The following is a 6,000-nucleotide window of genomic DNA, read 5'->3' on the forward strand; positions in this document are numbered from 1 at the left end:
TACAGAACAGATTAATTAGTGTGTGCTGCACTCAGAGGATCTGTCCTCTGCCATCTTCTTAAAGTAAAACCAGAAAAACTTCCTGTCCGGTGTCAAAAGGTGATCGAGAACAGACCTGGTCCATTCCTGAAGCATTCAGTTCTTCTGTTTCACTCTGAGCCAAGAATGTTCCCCCCAGCCACAGTGTCAGGAACATGTCAACAATGGATAAAGAGCTGCTTCCCTAATGCAAGATACATGTGCAATTGCACACGCTGTTCTCCACCACCACAGATTCCCTCAGCTGGAGTGGCTGATCCACAATCCATCAGGTTGTCAATCAAAGTGCTGACAGGCTTCTGCAGCTGAAAGATTGGCACATTTAAATGTCTCTTTCCCTCTTGATTTCTTTCTCCCTCTTTTTATCTCTTTCCCATTGTATTTTCTCTCCCTCTTTTCTCTCTCTCCCTTTTTGTTACTCTCTACCTCTTTATTTCTCTCTGCCTCTTTATATCCCTTTCCCTTTTTATTTTTCTCTCCCTCTCTCCTTCTCTCTCCCTCTTCATTTCTCTGTCCCTCTTTATTTCCTTCCCCCTTTTTAGGTCTCTCCTTTTTTCTCCCTCCCTTTTAACATCTCTCTCCCTTTTTGTTTCTCTGTACCTCTTTATTTCTCTCTCCCTCTTAATTTCTCTCTTCGTTTTTATCTCTCTCCCCTTTCATGTATGTCTTCCTCTTCATTTCTCTCTCTGTCTTTGTTTCTCCCTCCATCTTTATTCTCTCCCACTTTTTATGTCTGTCTCTCTCTTTATTTATTTTTCTTCTTTGTTTCTCTCTCCATTTTTTCTCTCTCCTTTTTGTCTCTCTCCCTCTTTATGTCTCTTTCCCTTTATTTCTCTGTCCCTCTTTTTTCTTTCCCTATATATCTATCTGTGTCTTCATTTCTCTCTCCCATTTTATGTCTCTCTCTCTGTTTTTATATCTTTTTTCCCTCTTTGTTTCTCTTTCCCTCTTTGTTTTTCTCTTCCTCATTCTCTCTCGAGCTCTTTATTTCTCTCTCCCTTATCACGTCTCAGTCCCTCTTTATTTCTCTCTCCCTCTTTTTTCTCTCACCCTAATAACGTCTTTCTCCGTCTTTATTTCTCTTTCCCTTTTAATTTTGCCCTACCTTTTTAACTCTCTGTCCCTTTTCATGTGTCTCCCCCTCTTTATATCTCCCTTCTTTTTTATAGAATAGAATAGAATAGAATAGAATAGAATAGAATAGAATAGAAAATACTTTATTCATCCCCGAGGGGAAATTCAGGAGTCACAGCAGCATGTAAGAAAACAAAAGTAGGAAAGTGTATAGAAAGTGCAAAAAGATCCATAAGAAATTGGATGATGACATCCCGTCCACCACTCGTCCACCACTCTCCAGCCCAGCCAGTCTCCACCTCCACAGGGTCCAGGACTGAGCCTCCCCAGCAGTCTGTTTAGTCTCTGTCTCCTGGATCCTGTCTGCTCACAACAGGCGAAGCTCCTCCAATGTGGCGCCGATGTCAGCTCCGTCAGCCACATCCGTGAACAGCATGATGCCACTCTGCCCTCCGGCTGCCCCTCTACTGCTGGGCTAGCACGGCTAGCTCGTCCATCCCACCGGAGATAGATCCCACTTTCCCAACAACGATGGATGGAAGGACAGGTCCACGTCGTCACCTCCCAGCTCACACCTGAGAACCAGCACGTCTTCCTCACCTCCTCCTCCTCAGCTCGAGGGAAATCATCAAGCCCTACACTAGTTAGCATTGACATGCTACAGGCTGCTAACAGCTAATTTCACATGTAAACAATGCAGCCATGGTTACATGTAGGGTCTCCAGACAAACACAGGAGCAAAAGTAGTAAAAATATCACTGAAGCCACAAAAAGTTTGGTGTCCATGACCAACAATGAACCATACAAAGTGATGATCCACTCCAAATACAAAGATGACGAAAAAGAGACGAAAAAATGTATAAAGTTGTATAATGTATAATGTAAAATGTATGTATTTTATTTCTTTCTAGCTTTTTTCTCTCTACCTCTTAATATCTCTCTCCCTTTTTATTTCTCTCTACCTCTTCATTTCTCTTTCCCTCTTTATTTCTTTCCCCCTTTGTAGGTCTCTCCTCTTTTTTTCTCCCTTCCTTTCAACATATCTCTCCCTTTTTGTTTCTCACCACCTGTTTTTATACTCTCCCTATTTATAGTTCTCTCCCTTTTTATTTCTCTCTTCCTCTCTATTTATCTCTCACTCGTTATTTCTTTCCCCCTTTTTAGGTCTCTCCTCCTCTTTATTTTCCCTCCTTTTTACCATCTCTTTCCCTCTTTGTTTCTCTTTCTCTCTTTATATCTCTCTTATTTTTTATGTCTCTTTCCCCTTTCATCTATGTCTTCCTCTTTCTTTCTCTCTCTGTTTTTGTTTCTCCCTCCATCTTTATTCTCTCCCACTTTTTACATATCTCTCTCTTTTGATGTCTCTCTCCTTCTTCATGTCTCTTTACCTCTTTATTTCTCTCTCCCTCTTTTTTATGATCTCCTTTTTCATCTCTCTGTCTTCATTTCTCTTTCCCTTTTTGTGTCTCTCTTGTAATATATCTCTCCCTCTTTGTTTCTCTCTCTCCTTTTCTCTCTAACTTTTTATGTCTCTCTCCCTCTTTAGTTTCCTCTCCCTTTTTATGTTTCTCTCCCTCTTCATTTCTCTCTCCCTTTTTATGTCTCTATCCCTTTAATGTCTTTTCCCTCTTTATTTCTCACTCCCTCTTTTTTCTCTCCACCTCTGTCTTTGCTGCTCATCCATTATTTTCTTTCCATCATGTTTAAGATTTTCCTTTTCATAAACTGTTTTAAATCCCCCCCATTTCCATCCCTTTCTCCCTCTTTTTAACCCCTCTTTTCTTCTTTTAGCTCATCTCTTTTTCTTTCTCACCCTTTAATCTGACATCTTATATTTTCTCTCCATCTTCTATAGGCCTTCCTCTCTCCTTCACTCCCCTCGTTGTTTGTGGTCTCTGTGGTTTTTCCTTTCTTAATTCTCTGAATGTCTGATTGAACAACTAGCATGTGTGGGCACATGTGCTCCTGTGTGCTTGAGTCACCGTGACACACACACACACACACACACACACACACACACACACACACACACACACACACACACACACACACACACACAAGTGACAAGCCATGTGTCAGAGGCATGTGGGTAAATGTTTTTTGTGTATTGTGTGTGTGTGTGTGTGTGTGTGTGTGTGTGTGTGTGTGTGTGTGTGTGTGTGTGTGTGTGTGTGTGTGTGTGTGTGTGTGTGTGTGTGTGTGTGTGTGTGTGTATGCATGTGTTTCTTATTAGCATACAAAAGGCACGTGCATCATTTATGGATGTTAAGTATGTCAGAGTAATTAGGGGTGGGTCACTAGAGGTGTCAACAGTGCACACACACACACACACACACACACACACACACACACACACACACACACACACACACACACACACACGCACAAAGGACGTCTCTTCGGCTGTATAAAGAAAGCTCTGAAGAGGAGGAGCTTGAAAGAAGGCGGGAGAGCTGGATGAACAGTGAAGAGAAGAGGAGAGGGTGTGTGTGGATGTGTGTGTGTGTGTGTGTGTGTGTAATGGAGGAGGGGTCAGGAGTTGGAGCAGATGGCAGACATTGCTTCTGCCCCTCCCCCTCCACTCTTTCTACCCCCCCTTCTCCTCTTGGGCGCTCAGGTTATAGAGTACAGGCAGGCTATTAACAAGCAGGGAGGAGACACCCCCCCCACCTTACTCTGTGGGTATGTGTGTGTGTGTATGTGTGTGTGTATCACAGAGGACCACTGCATCATGCTGGGCCCTTTGGGGGAGAGTAAAGTGCACATGTAGACTCTTCTTCCTCCTCCCATGGTTTCACAGCTCCATCAGTGAAGCCAGGCCTGACACCTGTCAATCCACAAATACTGTTTTTACACACGTACACACACACACGTACACACACACACACACACACACACACACACACACACACACACACACACACACACACACACACACACACACACACACACACACTCAAACACACAGTGACATGCCATGTGTAATTACACTCTGATTGGTGAGCCAACATGTGACCAGTACAAAAAAGGAGGATGCATGTCACACACACCCTCACACACACGCACACTCTCAGGTTAGAGCTCAGCTCAGACTGCAACTCAGCAAAAATCTTTCAGGTTTCTGAATTGCTGCAGGATTCCTTATCTGATGAGGGGTTTTTTAGGTTTTGACCCCTCTCCTCCCACAGGCCTGGCCTGTCATGTTCAGCCTATGATTAGAATAATAAGACTGATTTAAATCCATATCACACACACACACACACACACACACACAAACACACACACACACACACACACACACACACACACACACACACACACACACACACACACACACACACACACACACACACACAGACAGCAGTGTGTGGCTCCAGTCCTCTGGCTGGAGCCAGGCTCCACGCGCTGACAGTGGGTTACTGTGGAAAGCTCTTTTCAAACATAAACAAACCATTATTAATGCTCAGCTGTCGAACAGAGCTCTGCGGCCCTCACAGCCCCCGCTGCACGTATAGACTTTCCATTTAAGGCCGGGAACAGAGCCCCAGACTCTTAAAAGAGCCAAGAGAGGGAACAGTGACTCTGTGTGTAAACAGAGGGAGGAGACAGAGAATAGTAATTTTGTGTATGAGCAGAGATTGAGACGGGCTGTGAGCTGTGCTGGAAGAAAAGCTGAGTGTGGAAACATGAAAGAGGAGTCAGAGAGGGAGAAAGAAAGAGCCACAGTTAAAGAAATATTCAGTAAGAAACACCTTTACTGCAGCTCCTCTCCTTTCATCACTCATTTCCATTCACTGAATCTCAAAACACTCCAACTCACCATTGATTTCTGCTTCTTTAATTTTCACCCAGCAGCTTCCACGCTCACGTTTTAATGCAAGAACAAGACCTGAGAGCCCAGCTGTGGTCCTCAATCTGCAGAAACCAGAAGTCTGTTTCTGGTCTCACCTGGATGAAATCTGACTTGCCTCCCAAAGAACAGGTGCTCCTGGAGCACACCGTGTGCATCAGTGTATTTTTCATATTCTCTGTCTAGCTGCATTCTGAAAACTCTATATTTGAGCCGATCACACAATGACCAGAGGTTGAACCCTTGTGTAATGAGGAGTTGGCTGTGCAGCTGCATCTCACTGTGGCACTGTGTGACTTTACTCACAGCGCATTCTGAATTGAGGGGCCTTTACATGACAACAGTTTTAGGGAGAAATGCAAAAATGTTGTTGCGTTTCAGCCTCTTGTTTACATGGAAATGGCGTTTCAGCCAACCTAAACTGCAAACTTTTGAAAACAGCCTCTAGAGTGGATTCTTTTTCTGAAATGCTGTCGCTACCGTTGCCATTTAAGCAGTAAGCCGGAGTTTTCAGTGGAAACACTGACGTCACGCTCCGCTTCACACTAACGTATACAAGAGGACAACAGTACGGTTGTTAGGATCGTGGTGGTCTACTGTGTTGAGCTTGCGCTTCCCCTATCTGCTGACTGTCTTTCAACAAGTCGTGCATCTGTTGCTCTCCTGCTCTTAACATCCACCATCACACCAGATGATCGGCCCGACTCTACTTGGGTGGAGATCTACCAAAAGCTGCTTCTGGACAGGACAGTTATAGCACCAACAACAGGCCTGGCATACAACAGTGTTTTCAGTCCCTCAGGGATTCCTCGTGAATGCAGATTTTTTTGGATTTTGGGTTGAAAAGTTGTCATGTAAATGGGGCCAGTGATTGGCGTTCAGTCGCTCAGCATGTTTACATGCTCAGAGCAGTCGAAGGTCATAGCTCGGTAATAAAGTCACAGCAGGGGGCTGTTCTAGTCTGTGTATACATGCAGAACAGAGAATCAGACTTCTGGTCGAGAACTTCTCTCTCTGCTTCAATAGGTGGCGCTGCG

This window comes from Halichoeres trimaculatus, unplaced genomic scaffold (genome assembly GCF_033239565.1).
Source record: "Halichoeres trimaculatus isolate MK-OKI-2021-1 unplaced genomic scaffold, fHalTri1.1 fHalTri1_scaffold_21, whole genome shotgun sequence".
In the NCBI taxonomy this organism is placed as follows: domain Eukaryota; kingdom Metazoa; phylum Chordata; class Actinopteri; order Labriformes; family Labridae; genus Halichoeres; species Halichoeres trimaculatus.